The sequence below is a fragment of the Mus caroli genome, unplaced genomic scaffold, assembly GCF_978045245.1.
Source record: "Mus caroli unplaced genomic scaffold, Mus_caroli_1 scaffold_3, whole genome shotgun sequence".
Taxonomy (NCBI): domain Eukaryota; kingdom Metazoa; phylum Chordata; class Mammalia; order Rodentia; family Muridae; genus Mus; species Mus caroli.
Genome location: NW_028227258.1, coordinates 109,681,346 through 109,699,239, shown reverse-complemented (window position 1 = coordinate 109,699,239; position 17,894 = coordinate 109,681,346). Strand labels below are relative to the sequence as shown.

Sequence of the window (17,894 nt, the reverse complement as noted above, 5' to 3'; positions counted from 1 at the left end):
TCAGCATCTGGAGTCTTCCTCTGTTTTCTCTATTGACGGATTGATTTATTGGTTGGTTGGTTGGGACAGGGTCTCTTAGTGCACTTGGGGTTTACTAATTTGGCTAAACTGACTAACCAATACACCTCCAGGGATTCCATATCTTTGGCTTCCCCAACACTAGATTGCAAACATGCACCACCATGCCTGTCTTTTTCACATGGTTACTGCATATCACACACACACACACACACACACACACACACATACACACCCTACAATATGTCAATAGCTTTATACTGTTTATTGGTTAAATTTCACATTAAAGGCTCCATGCTCTCCTACTGGTATCTTCATTTTACTGGCCTTGAGGTCATAGTCCTTCTGGGATCTCTGTTTCTTTGCTTATAATTTTCTGCCTTTTCATCTGTCCCACAGTAGACAGGGACTTCCCAGCAAGGTCCCATTTCTGTGCCTTAACATTCCATCCCCAGAACAAGAACCTGGCACAAATACAGCATCCAGTACATATATATATTTTTTGAATGAGTGAATGAATGAATGAATGAATGAATGAATAGGAAAAACTTTCAACAGATCAATGAACATGATTTGCATTGAACTAAAAATCAAATTTGCTTTCATTATTAGAAGGGGATACACCCCAAGTTCCAGTTATTTCGCCATCACATGTAGAAGGACACAGTACGAGTCACAGACATCAAATCCAGCTTTGGAGAATCAGTCAGAAGCAGGCAGCACTGCTAGAATATGCAATAACCACAAAGAGAGGTTGCTTAAAAGAGGTAAACTAAGGCACAAGTCTGCTTCCTGGATTCCTTGCCTGCTCTTCTGACTCATCCAATGTAGTCTTTATGCATTTCTGAGATTTTTTTTTTTTTTTGCATTCTCTTTTGGACTTACAAGTGCTGACAATCAAATGCCCAAATGATCCTTGCCACCTACACATGAACGACAAACAAATTATCAAGCTCTTACAGTCTTCCCAAAGGATCTAGTCTGTGTCTTTTAAGATCGGTGTGCTCTCAGGATTCTCTCTTCCTCTGGGGAGCCTCTTACATTCACAAGCTGTTGTTATTCTGCTCTGAGAAGAACACTAAGAGCTCTGCTGTGAGGCAATCGCCATCTTAGGAGCAACCATTCCTGCTGGTACATGACACGCTGGCTGGATCTGAGGAGGCAGGTACTGGCATTTCAGAGAGAGCTCTGTTCTTCACTTCTCACGAGTCCCTTGTTGTACAGACCATTGTTTGGTGTTATACTTCCAAAGCCATTTTGTCTCCAGGTGCCTCCAGAAAACACTTAAGAGTTCTCTATCCTGGATTCTTCTTGCCCTATACTTCCAAATTAACCAGAGTGTTTTTTTGTTTTTTTTTTGTTTTTTTTTTTTTAGTTTAACTTTCATTGTCTTCCAAAGTCTGCCCACTCACTCTCTACAACAGAGCTTAGCATTCATAAAGTAGCAGAATTGAGTTCTGTGAGGAGGTTGCTAAAATGCAGGTAGATTTCTGAGCTCCTCTTGGAGAGCTATGCATTTTAGATCTATCTGGCTGCTTCTGATTTAGACACTTCACTGAAGATACTGAGAAACACTTGGATTGTAATCACCAACAGCCCTTCTGCATTCATTCATTCATTCAGCCTCAGTCACACACACACACACACACACACACACACACCCCTTTCTTTAACATCAAAGATTTAATAACAAGGATTGTATCTGACAGGAACAATTGATTAGTGGGTTATGTTTACTGTCATTACTTATAAACTATTGTTTTTAAACCCTACTTAAGGATAAAAACAGGCTCATATCTACCCTACACAGCTCTAGGGAGAAGCTTGGAGTTTAAGGCTTATTTGGCTTATCACTGGGTAATGAAGAAATGTGAAAAAATTCTTTCCTTATATTCCAACAGGAAAAGAAATGCTTCTTTAAGTTAGATGTGTGCCTTTGTTCAAAGATGCTTTCTACAACTTGGACTGAACTGTTGGTAGCACATTGCTGCCACATATAAACATGGGGAAAACTCAACCAGGTTCATACGATGGCCACATGTGGTTGAAGGATGCTAAGTTCACCTCTGCTTAGAGCCAGAGGTCTGAGCAGGTTATATCTTGAGGACTCTATCAATGGCAGGCCTTATCTCCTCCATCAGTTCTCTGGGGTCCTCTGACTCACCATTTTGTCAACTTGACTGAAATGCAAATGTATGACTGGGCTCTGCGTGCAGGTTTATCTTAGTAAAGCTACGAATTTGTGTACACATGGAGCCCCATTCTCGAGATCACTAAAAGTTCTCCAGGAAACACGTTTTGTTGTTGTTGTTGACTTTCCTCCATGACAGTTTGATAGCCATGGGTGCTTTACCTGGCTCCAACTCTCTCCTACCGCCAGCAGGTCCTTCACTTACCTTTGCCACCTGCCTTGCCTAGCCCTATGAATACCAGACAAGGTAAAGGTCTTCTAGCTGATATTGATTGTACATTCATGTTATGTGATTTGTGTATATTTAGACATTTATTTTGTTCTGTTTGTAGGCAGGTGCTATGGCCGCTTTTCAGCTATGGTTGACATGGTGTGACTCTTCTTTCCTCTGGCCACCATCTTTCTTAACTTCTGCTTTAAAACAACAATGCTCTGGTAGAAGGAGTCAGCTGTTTCAATAAAGACAGAACAATGTAATCCCAAGCATGTGAAAATTGGCGTGAGACAGGTGTGGGTCTTCGTCCCAACTCTACTCACCACTGACTCTTTGAACTTGGCTAATCTTTTTTTTTTTTTTTTTTTTCCAAGACAGGGTTTCTCTGTATAGCCCTGGCTGGCCTCAAACTCAGAAATCTGCCTGCCTCTGCCTCTGCCTCCCGAGTGCTGGGATTAAAGGCGTGTGCCACCACTCCAGGCTTTGAACTTGGCTAATCTTTTTCTGTTTTTTTTTCTTTCTCTCTCTCTCTCTACAAAAAGAGCATCATGTAATAAACAGGCCAACCAAACTGACTCCCAGACGGTGCTTCTTCCTGGCTTTCTTTCCCTTGGAGTCTTTTCACTCTGCGTAAGCAGCCACAGCTCCCGTGCTGTAGGAAGTATCAGTCAGTGTTGGAGATGTTTGTTATCTATGGCCTCTCTTCCTTCTCCTGTCTTTCCTCTGTAGTCCTCGCTCCCTTACCTTTAAAAATTATGGTAGGCAGATGTTTAGTGAGTAAGATAAGCAATTCGTTTTCCTGGCACTGATGTAAACGGCTTCCATGGGCCTGCAAGCTAAGGTAGTAGTATCCTCACAGTGTGAGCTGCAAACCACACAAACTAGGCAGACCTACTACCCTACTCCGTTGAGTCTGGAATGGTTCCTTGGAAGAACTGGTTCTAGTTTCTAAACATAATAGCCAACTAAATGTCCTTCTGTTAGCAGCATTGCAGGTCAGGGCCGACTCTGTCTTTAATCCCATTTGTTGGATCCTTCCTTGTCTGACAGTTTACGCATGATGGCATGTACCTATCAGAAGAACAGCCTTGGCTATAAGACTGTCACCCACTGAAACTCAGCTGAAGTATCTCACTTGAGGTCACACAGCTAGCAGAGGTCCTAGCTGAAATTTGAATCAAGCTCTGATTGGACACAAGTATATGCTTACATGGGTTCTCCTGTCTCTGAAAAATCAAGGAATTCCAAGATCCGACCAGGCGTCAGATCAGCCTTCAGGGTCTGAGGGATTGTAGATCATTTGCATCATTTGGATCACCATTGCCCTATGGAGTCTCGTAAAGGGTGAGTAGAAGGCAGTTATAACATGACACCATAAAACAGCAATGTCAGATCATGACCCTTTGCCTGTTACTGTTCCAGTGTTGATTGATAAATTACATTTTCAAAGATTACATCAGTAATTCATGCTTTATTACTCCTGAATTAGTATAATGCTTCAAATCATCTTGTTGTAATTCAGTGTAATTATCTGTAATTAAAAATAAATTCCTGTAGGGTGAGAATATTAATTCCAATTCAAATCTCTTTATTTCAATGTGGCTTTGAAGGAACCAATGCTCAACTCTTACGCAACAGAGCTGAGCACAGCCTGTGGCGGGAACTTCGCTCACTCTGGTGTGTTTGTGCTTTGTACTCTTTCTGTGAGCTCCAGCGCTCATCCAACATTTCTGACCTACTTGGTGTTCTTACAGGTACTAGCTTGCATTGTTGTTGTTGTTATGTTAGATTAATTCACCTCACAATTCTGAGGAAAGCTGTGGAAGGTATTCAAGAGCAAACTTCACTCAGGCACATATGCCTATCCTGTGAGCATCCCACCTCTCCCCTCCCGCAGAATGACCCTCACCTGCCGTCAGCATCAGGACTACTGGCAACTTGTTCTATCTCTGAGGCTGAGAGGATCAGGATTCTAGTTTTCACCCTGCCTTCCGTGTTTCTGATGGCTGGGAGGAATGAAGAACCCTGCCCTGGCAGATGCTCTTGACTGTGCTGTAAGCTCTCTCTTTCTCTCAGCACTCTGTGAGAAGGGTAACAGATCCTTGCAGCTCTGAACTTGTTGCCTTCCCTGGGTGTTAACACCTGGTTGCAGACCAAGTATCTTTTTGCTCCCGTGGGAGCAGGGTGGAGACAGGTGGCACTATCACCTCCAGGTGTCAGGGTGGAGACCCAGCTGGGGACGCCTCCAGGGAAATGCTCCCAGGTGTCTGAAACATTAAAGCAGATTCAGGAGATGATAGAAGAGGCCGGCTTCTCTCACAAGGAACATACCTACAGTGAGCTGGTAGCACTGCCCACTTGTCTCAGCCCGAGGGACCTTTTGCAGGCCACCATTGCAGGGCTAGAATATGGTGACAGATAAGGCAATCTGGTGCTCAAAGTGTCTAGAAATCCACTTCCAGAGTTGCCTTCTAAACGGTTCCAGGAAAGAAATGGTTTGCTTGTTTCTTTGTTTGCTTGTTTGCTTGCTTGTTTCAGCCAGATAAATGTAGTTGGAGCTGGTAAATGCTGAAGTTTTACTACATGAGAAAGACATTGTGTTACTAAGATTCAAAAAAAAAGTTCTCACCTAAGCCCAAATCACTCTCGAGCAAGTGTTTCCATGCTTACTGCCATAATTAATCACCACGTGGCCTCCTTTTAGTGAGCATGCTTTGTTGGTACATGGATTCATGTATACATGTATCATTCCTTGATTGAACTTTTGAAGCAATGCACAGAAATCTGATGTGTCAAGACCAGGGCACCATGCATTCCTTTCTGAGCCACACAGTGAAAATATGGGTCCTTCCATCCTCTTTGTGTAAAGAGGAACATCTGACTGCATGAGACAGGTTTGGGGAAATGAACTCCATGCCTTGTTTTCTCTGGGCACGCAGGCTCTGCTCTGCTCTCCACCTGCTGGTTGTTAAGGTTTGTTGGGGTCAGTGAAAATGAATGATTCCATTCTGAATGTTAACAGCGGAGTGGCCTGCCTATTTTCTGGGTGAAATATCTGGGAGCTGTTTGCTGATAGATCTGCTCTACATGGTCCCCAGCCCAGCTTCCCTATCAATCAGATATTTTGAGTGCCTTCTCTCTGATCTTTTTATCTCCTCATGGGTTTACTGCTCTGATGCTGCGGGTCGCTGCTATTTCATATCCTTATAAAAAGCTCAACTTCCCTTTATTTTTGACTTTCTCAGTTGCGATTCATCCCCTTGTTCTCAGAGGAGGGTAGGGCAGAACACTTTCTGTTTCTTCTAAAAGTACAGGTTGGTCTATATGTTTCACCCATTTTCTGGTACCAGTGAGTAGTTGATCAAGTTCTGCTTCCACCACTTGATCCCTCCACTTCCCAAGGCAACTAATTCCTTAGACCTGGGGCAGGCACTGGGCAGGAATCCAGTATCTACTGGGCTTATAGCCTATGAGATACTGACAGAGAAACCATACCCTATTCAGGTCAGGAAATGGTTAACTAGCACAGTTAAAATTTACCTTTGAGGGAATTGAAGTCCAGAAGATGGCCAGTGCCTACTGTATGCATAACCCATAAAGAAATTCCAGGACACTGCTGCAACCTGATAGCAGTTAAGACTTTTTAAAGGAGAAACATCATGGGGTCAGGGGTGGATTTGGAGAGCTGTGGGGCTGTGGGGCAGTGCTGAGTCCTGCATGGCCACTTTGGAAGGGACAATGAGACCCAGTTCCCATCTTTGGAACAAAGTTAGCGGGGGGTGGGCCTCCACAAGTGCCGATGGTTGCTGTGGGTGTGGGGTTTGTTTGTATAAGAATGTACATATTTTCATGTCCCTTGTTTGGAGAATGCTCTCCCTGGTAAGGTTAACGCCATGATAATTAGAAGCAGTATGAGTCTGGTAGGCGAGGGTGTATCTAATGTGCTTAGCAAAATGGTAAATGCTATGACCTTCAGGACAGCCTTTAAGGCTGTGGGAAAGAATTATGAAAACATGAGTTCAAGAATGTATAATTTCCCAACTATGCAAAATATGAGGATGAAATATTAATAGTATGAGGGGCTTCATGAACCTAAAAGAACAAAGGCAGCTGCACTAATGAGCCACCTTGTCAGAAAGATGCACAGGCAGGTAGATTTCTGAGTTCAAGGTCAGCCTGGGACAGAGCAAGTTTAGGTCTAGGTGTAGTGGGAATGCTAATCTCCGGATAGCTTCCCACCCAGCTAAACTTATTGTTTGTGCTTACAAAGGCAGGCAGATCTCTGAGCTCATTTGATATATATATATATATATATATATATATATATATATATATGTGTGTGTGTGTGTGTGTGTGTGTGTAATTTACTGTCTCTTTCTAAGAATCATAGGCTAATGTCATAAAAAGATGATTCCTGGGATAATCAAAAAGGAACCTGAGGTAATGATTGAATTGATATGTAAATAAAAGACTGGACTTTGGTCTGAAAGAGCTGAGCTATCCACACAATTGTCTGGAGAGCCAGCTCAAACAAAACCCAGAGATGTCAGTTTGTACCCACATTTTACATTGAGTTTTTTCTTTGCTACTCCCAAACACACCTTCCTCAGGAACTCCCCTCCAAGCCAAGGCTGGTCCTTGGCAGGGGTTGGAGAGAGGTGTGGTTGTTTGGTGGTTGGATTCGCTTTGATGCCCTTCATCTACCTCCAGTACTTTCAGAATTTTCTTTTCCCCTTGCTGCCAACAAAGCTCACTAAGGCCTCTCTCTTCAGGGTACTTTCATTGGCTTATGCCAACAAATGTGTCCACAGCTCCCCAGAGTGCTTGCCTATGGCTTCCCTTGGCATAAGCCACACACCTCTTCGTCCTGTACCAAACAGTTCTGTGTATAGGTGGGTTCTGGTTAATTGCATGTAGGAAGCTCTGGCCTCCAGATCCATATGGTTGATGTGACAGAACAGAGGCAGCAATGTGGTCAGAACTGAGAAGCATTCAATTCTCACCCCAATCCCAAGCCCCCATGAGTCTGGTATGTGTAATTGTGCCCTTTCCCCAGCCTTGAGCAGGCTAAATAGACTGTAAGTGTTTGCCACAGTTGGTCTTCTGCCAACCTAGGTAGAGTCTTCAGCCTTTCAGGAGCAGGCTGACTGCTGAGCTTGCTTTGCAACATAATCCAGCAGAAACACAGGATGGGCTTTCCCCATACAAATACAGTGCTAAATATCAAACTTTGAGCCTTGATCAGAAACGTTTGTCTTGGCTTCATCCTTCTCTTGCTCCCCACCCTTGTCCTTTTTCATTTCCAGCCTCCCTTTAAGGTACCCAGTTCATCCACGGCTGCTGGACAGCTACATGTAAAACAAAAAAGTTTATTTCTAAGGACCTTATCCCACTCCCAGAGGTTGCACTCATAGGACAAAGCTAAAGAGAGGCCAGTCAACTCCTCATCATTGGCAACAGCCTTAGCTCTAGTTCTTTCATAGGTGGTCTTTGTCACTAGTGGTATTGTCTGACCCTTAATGTCATTTTGTTTTACACTCAATGGTAGAGAAAGAATGAATGAGCTGTATATATGGAATATATATATATATATATATATGCATTATATGAAAGATCAGAACTTATTTATAAAGCCAGTGCTGGAGAGGAGATTCAGAAGAAAGATGCTAAGGACAGTATCCAACTGTGTAAGGGCATTTGATTAAGAAAAGACCATTGCTGATCTCCTTCAAAGCCAAAACTCAGAAGGAAAGAGTAATGAGCCAAATGATGGTCATGTTAGGTATTAAAGATTCAAAATAGTTAATGACAAGATGCAAGAACAACACAGCAGCTTTAGACATGTAAAACTTCGACTGTTGACACCATCCTTAGAATTACAGAGAGCTAAGAAAGAGGGGCTTTAAGGGGTTAAACTGCAAATAAGAGAGAGAATTAGCAAATTCAAATGGGAAGCACTGTTTCTTTGAACAAATCTGAAAGGGAAGATGGGGGTTACTGACTACCCTGGGACAAGACAGGTTTTCCCACTGGGGAGAGAAGGTTTGCTTCTGAGCTTTGTGAACTCCGAATTTTGTCTAAATTTAGTGTTTTCTTGCAGAATGGATGGAATCTGGAAAAAAAGAAAAGACTTACCAGCGATAGCAGCAACTATGTCCCTATGGTAAATTTGTTTGTTTTAAATACCTATGCCACTGCTTGCTCTTTCCAATGTTTTTAGGAATAGCACTTATGAAATTACTACCTCGAGTTTATGTGAAGAAATTCGATTCACAGAAAATTGTGTGTAACCATCACTAAACATTATTTGCAAGAGTGGATATGATCACTGAGAACACAGCCTCTGTCTGTAAATCCCACGTGCCTGAACCCACTACTGAGGAGACCTCAAGGTAGAGTCTGTCCATGTCCTGCATCCCAACTTTCCTAGGAGTCTCACTAAATGCATCCATTTCCATTTCTAGAGCAGGGAATAGTTGATTTTTGGTTGAATACTTAGTCGCTGAGCAACCCTTGAAGGAAACCAGAAAAAATATTTCAGATCCTCACATTTAAAATACCATATCTTCTTCCTCCTATTGTCTCCAGTTCTATGCCTCCTAGTGTTTTGAGTTCCACAAGCTTTGCGGTATGTTTGCCTCCTTAGGTTAATTTCTACTGGGACTGCCAAAATGTCCAAACTCCCGGAGTTAGTTCACTGGTGGTGGCCATCTTTTGTCTAGTCCCCAACCTGGCATCTCTCGATCTCTTCTTGCTAGTCAGCATCTTCTCCCATAATCAGACTCCTTTGCTTATAGCACCTCCTATAACACCCAACTGTGCAGTTTCTTTCTTTACAGTTTACCACAGGTTCATTATGGTTATGTTTATTTGAGGGGGAAGGTTTCGATTATACTGCAGCTGCCTCATTCTTTTAAACTCCCACTTATTACCCACTCTACCCACCTAGACTTCTAAATCTTAGTCAACTGTGTGAAAGGAAAATGATAAAATATTTGGGGCTGGACCAATTGTATGACTCTTTGCAAATAATAGTTATTTGTCTAAAAGAGATATTAAACACTGAGGGCAGTAAGAGATTACTAAGTAACACTGCATCAATGACCTTTGGAGCTGCGAAGATGTTGGTAAGACTTTAACTTTCCAGATGTGGCCTGGGGGAAGGGAACTAATTTTCACAATATCATTTAATTAGCTAATGAAGTCTCCTCCATTCTTAGACAAGACCCCATATATAACCCTCTCTCCTTTGTTTGTTTTGTTTGTTTGTTTGGTTGGTTTGGTTTCTACTACAACAATGTAGATGCACCTATATAGTCATTTCTTTTACTTTTCTTTTCTTTTTTAATATATAGTCATTTCTATGTGCAGTGTAGTAACATGTGTGTTACACTTACCTGGATGCTCTGAGACAGAATCTCTGGGGCTAGACCAGGGAACCCAAAGCCAGACCTTGGCTTCCATCATTTTTCCTGTATAAGGTACTGAACTTTCAAAGATTGACCCCAGGTTTGTTTGGTTTTTTTTTTTTTTTTTTGGGGGGGGGGGGTTTGGGTTTTTTTTTTTTTTTGGAATTTATTTTTTTTAATTAGGTATTTTCTTCATTTAAATTTCCAATGCTATCCCAAAAGTCCCCCAGACCCTCCCCCTACTCCCCTACCCACCCACTCCCACTTCTTGGCCCTGGCATTCCTCTGTACTGAGGCAGATAAAGTTTGCAAGACCAAGGGGCCTCTCTTCCCAATGATGGCCGACTAGGCCATCTTCTGCTACATATGCAGATAGAGACATGAGCTCCAGGGGTACTGGTTAGTTCATATTGTTGTTCCACCTATAGGGTTGCAGACCCCTTTAGCTCCTTGGATACTTTCTCTAGCTCCTCCATTGGGGGCCCTGTGTTCCATCCAATAGCTGACTGTGAGTATCCACTTCTGTGTTTGCCAGGCCCCGGCATAGCCTCACAAGAGACAGCTATATCAGGGTCCTTTCAGCAAAATCTTGCTGGTGTATGCAATGGTGTCAGCGTTTGGAAGCTGATTATGGGATGGATCCTCCAGTATGGCAGTCTCAAAATTATGGAATGCTTCACGAATTTGCATGTCATCCTTGCGCAGGGGCCATGCTAATCTCTGTATCGTTCCAATTTTAGTATATGTGCTGCCGAAGCGAGCACAGGACCTCAGGTTTTTTAACAATGAAAAAAGGGACCCCATAGATCTCCTAAGTTTTCATAGCAGAAATAAGGCTCCACCTTGAAAGGGAAGAGTGAGGGTACCAGGCTGCTGCCCTCAGCTCCAGGCCTGCATCTTTGAGGAGAGCTCAGCAAACCTAGAAACTGCTTTTGTTTGTGTGTTGAGGTGGTGGTGGTGGTGGTGGTGGTGGAGGAGAAGGAGGAGGAGGAGGAGGAAACTGGCTTGAAGCAGTACCTGAGGAGCTGTGAGTCAGGCCTGCAGCATGGCCAATTGGAGTCATTGACACACTTGGAAATGGTTCAAGGACACAGCTGAGATCTCAGAATGCCAGGCTATGGGGGCAAATCACAATCCCTGGCAGAGAGCGGGACCTGTACTGATGGCACGAGGTCATCTTGACTTGTTTAGCAGCAGAGTCACCACTATCAGCAAAGGAGAAGGAGGCAGCATTCACTTCCCTGGAGTCAGTCCCTGTATGAGCACACTGACAGCCATGGTGGTAGGAGGCAGTGATCCAGGATGTCCACTAAGGCACTACCAAGTTTACTAATTGGCTGGGAGAACTGGTGGGTGGCTACCTATCTGTCTGATATGTAAGGTGGCAGATCTAGGTAGGTAAGATGGCAAATACGGTAGAAACCTCAGCTACAGTCTTACTTGAAAGAAGGAAAATGAATGCTAGAGCTGCCGCCAGTCCCTCCACAGGAAGCATCCATTTCTGAATTCAGCTCAGGTGTCCCTTCATCTTGATGCCCCTGGGGAGTGAAATATTGGCCACGTTCATGCACATGGAGACTAGGGTTCTCTTAGCCTCCCAAGCTTAGGCAGAGCTCATAACAATGCTGATTTTTGTGTCTCTTCCAAGCCTGCTGTTTGGCAGGAAAATACAAATGGAGAAGCAGGATGGCACTTGGATCTTTCAGGCACGGCAGATTTGAAAAGGTACTGCTGCATCTCCACTCCTGTGACTTATGTAGAAACTGGAGTCACAGGACACAGAGTAGGCTCTCGTAAATGACGGAAGAGGTCCCCGGAGGAGGCCAACAGACAGGGGCAGACAAAACAGTTGCCTTCCTCCAGGTAGGCCAGGAAGCACCATTCATATGACAGAGAACACTTTTGTTGGTCTACTTTTTGCTTGGGGTCTTTCAGGCCTTCTTGTTGGGAAGGTAATATTGAAAGACAGGGGGTTGTAACAAGAGGGTTGGTAACCTTGGTAATAATACTTCCTGACCATGATGCTATGGTCCAGATTCAGGAGGGAGTAAGGGATGATGGGTGCTTCTTGCGTGGCAGGAAATGCAGGATACAGCAGAGGACATCTCTCTAATGAAGCCCCTGCATGATTAGAGTTGGAGAAGACTCCTGCTAGAGACCTTTGACTCTGAGGACCCCCAGTCTGCATGAGCATGAACTGTACTGTGGTTTCTCATGAGGATGCTCAGCCAACCTCAAGTCCTGCTGCTCTGGATGTGTGATCTTTAGCTTCTCCTCTCACCACCATCACCTTAACAGTCATCTCTCTATTACACTGTCAGCTTAATCTGTAGTTTTAGCTTTCTAGCCATTTTGGCTTATACTTAACTGAAGATGACTAAGGCTCCTCACGACCTTACCAGTATACCTTTCAACCTTGCCCCCTTTAGCAAACAGCCAGAGTCTCTGTGTATTTCTCAACTAAAAGTCCTGTGGGTGGGGATGTGACTGGCACATGGATCCTTCTTTGAACTCACCTCTTCATCCGGGGCACCTGATCAACCCAGGATGCCATGCTTGAGTCACATGTCTACTTCTGGTCCAATCATTTGAGGACAAGGGTAACAAGGATATACCTAGATTTGCTATTTTGACAGGGACACTGGGCAGAATAATGTTCCTTAGGACAGGACTTAATTAACTATAAATGCCCGTGGGTCAAGACAGAGCACACGCCCTGCCAACGGTGAGCAGGCACAGAAGCACACATGGCAATGTCAAGGTTGGCTTCCGTGGGTGGGAACCAATAGAATTTCTTGTAGTCACAGCATAGAAGAAATCCTAACGCTTATGTAAGGAATAGGTCTGGGTCTCAAGAAAATATAAAAAGTATTTCAGCAGGGCAAAAGTTTTCCTCCTGCAAAATGTCATGCACCGTGCTTAACCCCTATCCCATCCCCCTGCTTCTATGAGGGTGCTTCTCCACCCTTCCACCCACCTACTCCCTTCTCCCTGCCCTGCCATTCCACTGCACTGGGGCATAGAGCCTTCACAGGACCAAGGGCCTCTCCTCCCATTGATGTCCAACAAGGCCATCCTCTGCTACATATGTGGCTGGAGCCATGGGTCTCTCCATGTGTACTCTTTGGTTGGTGGTTTAGTCCCTGGGAGCTCTAGGGGATCTGATTGGTTAATATTGTTGTTCTTCCTATGGGATTTCAAACCCCTTCAGCATCTTCAGTCCTTTCTCTAATTCCTCCATTGGGGACCCTATGCCCCTTCCAATGGTTGGCTGAGATAATCCGTCTCTGTATTTGTCAGGCTCTGGCAGCTATACCAGACTCCTGTAAGCATGCACTTCTTGGCATCCACAATAGTGTCTGGGTTTGGTGTCTGTATATGGGATGGATCCCCAGGTGGGGCAGTTTCTGAATGGCTTTTCCTTTAGTTTCTGCTCCACAGTTAGTCTCCATATTTCCTCCCTTGAGTATTTTGTTCCCCCTTCTAAGAAGGACTGAGTCATCCACAGTTTGGTCTTTCTTCTTCTTGAGCTTCATTTGGTCTGTGAACTGTCTCTTGGGTATTCTGAGCTTTTGGGCTAATATCCACTTGTTAGTGCATACCACATGTGTTCTTTTATGACTGAGTTACCTCACTCAGGATGATATTTTCAAGTTCCATCCATTTGCCTAAGAATTTCATGAAGTCGTTGTTTTTAATGGCTGAGTAGTATTCCATTGTGTAAATGTACCCCATTTTCTGTTGCAAGGGCCGCTGCTCCTCAGTCTGAGTGGTCAGCGCTCAGACTTGCTCTCATACCGAGTGGTATAGTTTCTAGGAAGACATAACATGTGATCATATATTCTAATGTCAAGAAATGCTGACCATAGATGGATTTGAATTTCTACCAAGTGGCTTTTATTTTTCAGTTTCTTTAATGGCGCTTTGCATGATTTGACCCTTTAATAAGGGGAAAAAACAGTACATTTTGTTTAAATTGTTCACACCTACATATCTTTTAAAGAAGATGAGAAAAGGGAAATAAAGATATTCAAGAGACTTGGAGATGGGGGGTGGTGAAAAAGATATAAGGGATGTGAAATAATAGTTGGAGTCTTTGTAATCCCTTGAAATTTAGAGAAGGGGAGGCTGCAGCTTGACTTTTAAAATCAAGCCTGGAAGTCCAAGGCAGCAGATGGGTGGATCATTCCTTTATTCCAATGCTACAATTAAAATCAGAGAGAAAAAGGGGGTTGCTGAAACTATTGGCAAGTTGATTGCCAAGCAACCGATCGAATCGCAAAAGGCCAAGCCAATTCGCTTCCTTAACAACAAAATAACTGGGCTCTGTCTGAACCCTGTGAAATTATCTCCATTTTAAAGATGCCAAATGAGTTTGATTACCCAGTCATCAATGCAGTTCGCAGGATTAGCTCATTACATCAGCTCAAGTAGTTGGTTTGCATCCAAAAATGTCCTACAGATCAGGGACATGGTGAAAGTATTTCTTTAGGCCCCAGGACTGATCCGATAAGCACTGCTTTGCCTAGAGACACACCTGCTATAGAATTTAGCCATGGAGTTTGCTGGGAGAGTGTAATGGCTGTGAAGGCAGAGAGGCACGACCTTGGAATGTGCAGGAGATACAGTCACTCATTCAAAACTCTACTCTGCTGCACTCTGATGGTAACTACTGAGGGTGGGCATTGATTTCACAGGCCTGGGTACCATCCTTCACGAGAGCTACCTGGCTGCTGCATACCTGGCCATGAAGGATCCCCAGTCTACCTGGTATCTGACTCAGTGACCTCACGTATCAGGCTATCAGGGTATTTACCCTCTCACATTAAGTAGCTTGCTAGAGTTCTCATCAAGCACAAGAGGATGTTTTATGATATTACAGGTATATGAGAAAGGATGCCGGCCATGACCAGGATGCATGCGATAGGAAGGCAGATGGGGAGACCGAGAGATAGACAGAGACAGAGAGACTGAGGCCAGGTCTGGGAGAGTCCCAGACAGGCAGTGACCTTTTCCCCCCGCAGAACCATTTGTGTTGCTCTTCCAGTACAGCGAAGTGTCCATCAACTAGGAATCCTGCCCAACCTTTGGAATATAGAAATCATTTTCCTTAGCCTGTATGTGTGTGTTTGCATGTGTATGTTTACATGTGTGGGGGTGAGCATGCATGTAGAGGCACAGGTTGATATTCTATGTCTTCCTCAATGAATTTCTTACCTTACCCACTGAGGCAGGGTCTCATTTGTGATACAATCTAGAGGTTGGTAGTGTTGAATATCTCTGCCAGTTAAAAAATCAAAAGGCAGGGGAATCTTGAGGACAACAGGAAACAGCGGAGAAATCTCAAACACCATAGATAGAATAAGCAGTTGAAGAAAGGTATTTATTGGGGGTGAGGAAACAAACACACACACACACACACACACACACACACACACACACACACAGAGAGAGAGAGAGAGAGAGAGAGAGAGAGAGAGAGAGAGAGAGCAAGCAGGCACACACAGAGAAAAGGACCGCCTGTAAAACTGATGGGGGGGGGCACCTGGGATTCCAGAAGCTGAAAAATCCAGTCTCCTCTCAGGGGAGGGAGTTTTTAAGTCTCTGAACACTTTTTCTCCTTGCTAATGTAGGGTCGGTCAGTATGAAGAAAATAGGAGGGTTGATTGGCCCTTAATAGTTGTGTAGCATGTCCTGATCTGGCCTCCAACTTGCAGAGTCAGCTTATCAGCAGGGAGACTCTTGGTGGGTGAAAAAAGCCTGCAGGGCCTTTGTTTTAAACTACCTCAGACCAGATCAGGGAAGAAGGCAGCCATCTTGGGAGTATCTCCCCACCCCGCTTTATTGCCTAACCCTTTCCCTATCTGTCTACCAAGAAATCTCTCATTCCCTGTCTCTCACTTTAACCCAGAGCTCAGCAATGAGGTGATCTATCTGTCCAGCCTTCGCCTCTCTCTCTCCCCACTTCCTGAGCACTGGGATTGTAAGAAGTTGTCCTTCTCCTTCCAGCTCCTTCCGTCCCACAGGTTCCGGTGATCCACACTCCACTCTTTGCACTTACACAGCAAGCATCTCACCCACTGAGCCATCTCTCCAACCAATGTACAGTTTGTGTTGGGATTTCATTCTGCAGATGTGATTGACCGGATCACTAGCCATACGTAAGGTTAGGCTGCGGTCATGACCAGGCCACTCTGAGCCCCAGCCCTCTGCTTACATGGCTGGTTTTTCTTGCATGGCCAAGCTCCATCATAAGCAAACTAGGGTCTCAATGACGCATCACCCTTTGGTCTAAATCCAGGAAGAATCTGAGGAGCCACTGTCCTCTGCTGAGGCTGGAGCTTCCTATGCTGCTGCTATGGCTGTCACAGTGAGAAACATGACATCACGTGGTGTTCCTGTCTCCTGATCTACCTCTAATTCACCTGTGTCCCCTCTCTGCCCCTACCTTTCTCCTTCACCTACCAGGTTTCCCTGTAGCTCTTACTTCCCCACCCCCAACCCAGAGTTCTAAGATAGGGACACTGCTCTTTGCTCTTGCCTTGCCTGAATTTTGAGTCACCTGATCTGTGTCCTCTGAGAGAGGACAGTGAACTATTCACCCAAGCCATGCCCAACAAACCTTCATCCCACATACATGGTCCCACATACATGCCATGGTCCAGGGGCTGCTTCCTTGTGTTATCCATTCCCATCTCCATCACATCGTTATCCTTAAGACCCTAGAGCAGATGCCCAATAGAGTTAGTGAAAAGCATATACAAAGGGAGGAGGGAGGAGACACAGGCTCAGCAAGCAGCTCAGGCAGGAATAACCCCCACTGTGTCATGAGGAAGGGGAAAAAAAGACAAGAGGAAGGGTTTGAGACAGGGGCCTTCCTGCAGAGCTCAGAGAGGCCAGGCCCCTCTTGACCAGCAAGAGCCAGCTCTAGCATGGCCTTGTGGAGAGACCAGTGGCTGTGACATGTCAAGGTTAACATCCGAAAACAGAATTGTAGAGGAAAGATGATAACAACAGCGACAGCCTGGCCCCCGACCTCTCCCCTTTGCAGACACCGAGCAGGAAGAGCACTGAGCCAGAATGGGGAGACAACTCTTGCTGAGTTGGAGAGTCTGTCGTCATGGAGACAGGGACACCTCTTGCGTCTCTCAGCCTCTGATATGCAGTTCAGGCTGGTTTCATATCAAGTGGACTTGGATTCGAGTCCTGACTGTCAGTTGTGAGCTGTGTGATGCGGGTTGAGTTCCTTAACCTTGCGGAGCCTGTTGACCTTGTGCTCAACAAAGACAATGGTACCTTGTGCATCTGTCATGAAGACTGGGGCAGTGTCACGTGGAGTATCAAGAACATTCCTCTTCCTTATCCTTGCCTTCTGGCCCTGGTATCTCTGCTTCTCCAGTTCCCAGTACCCTGTCTTGCACCCTAAACTGAACCTCCTGCTTCATCTCTTGCTTGACAGTGACCCTTGTGCTCTCCAAACCCCACCCTCTCCACCAGTGTCAGAAACACTAGGACAATGAACTGGCTAAAAGTTATCTCTCTACTGCCATCTTGCTTCTTGGTCTTATGGCTTTCCCATAGTAAATATGTGAGTTTTCTTGGAAGTCATTCTACATTTGGCTTGTCTGAAATACTTGGGAACAGGAATGGTTTGTTTGAATTTCAAGTTTTGAATTTTAGCAAACTTGCATATCCGTAATGAGACATCTTGGGGAGGGAGGTAAGACCAAGTGGAATCCTGAACTTTGTTTAATGTTTCATGTATACAGTTGCCCAGTCTCAGGGTCCCCTTGTGCAATGTTTTCAGTACCCTTTTGTTTTGACTACAGCCTGTCACGAGAGGTCAGGTGTGGAACTTTCCACTTGTAGTGTCATGTCAGAGCTCAGAAGGCTTTGGATTTCAGAGTTTGCAGTAGGGGTACACAGACATGCCACCCTCTCTTGTGAGGTCTGTGCAGAGCATGGATGGCTACTGGCTGAGGAATCAGGGGGCACAGAGCTACCTAGAGCAGGTGCTACCACCAGTTCACCCTTGGCTGCACCTCTGCACAGAGCCTGCTTC

General features: G+C 44.7%; 1 long non-coding RNA gene and 1 other non-coding gene across 16 annotated transcripts in view; one reads left to right on the top strand and one right to left on the bottom strand.

Annotated features, from left to right (window-relative positions):
- The first annotated feature begins 1,045 nt into the window (after nucleotides 1–1,045).
- The window catches only part of LOC110290594 (uncharacterized), a 61,725-nt gene continuing 44,876 nt past the window's right edge, over nucleotides 1,046–17,894 (top strand). For all 15 annotated transcript variants that reach the window (XR_015046758.1, XR_015046750.1, XR_015046746.1 and 12 more), the window contains exons 1-3: nucleotides 1,046–1,183; nucleotides 3,474–3,767; nucleotides 8,524–8,586. This is a non-coding gene — a long non-coding RNA (uncharacterized LOC110290594). The remainder of the gene's footprint in view (nucleotides 1,184–3,473; nucleotides 3,768–8,523; nucleotides 8,587–17,894) is intronic.
- LOC115030659 (U6 spliceosomal RNA) lies at nucleotides 10,493–10,596 on the bottom strand. The gene has a single exon (XR_003836265.1). It is a non-coding gene; the product is annotated as a U6 spliceosomal RNA (small nuclear RNA).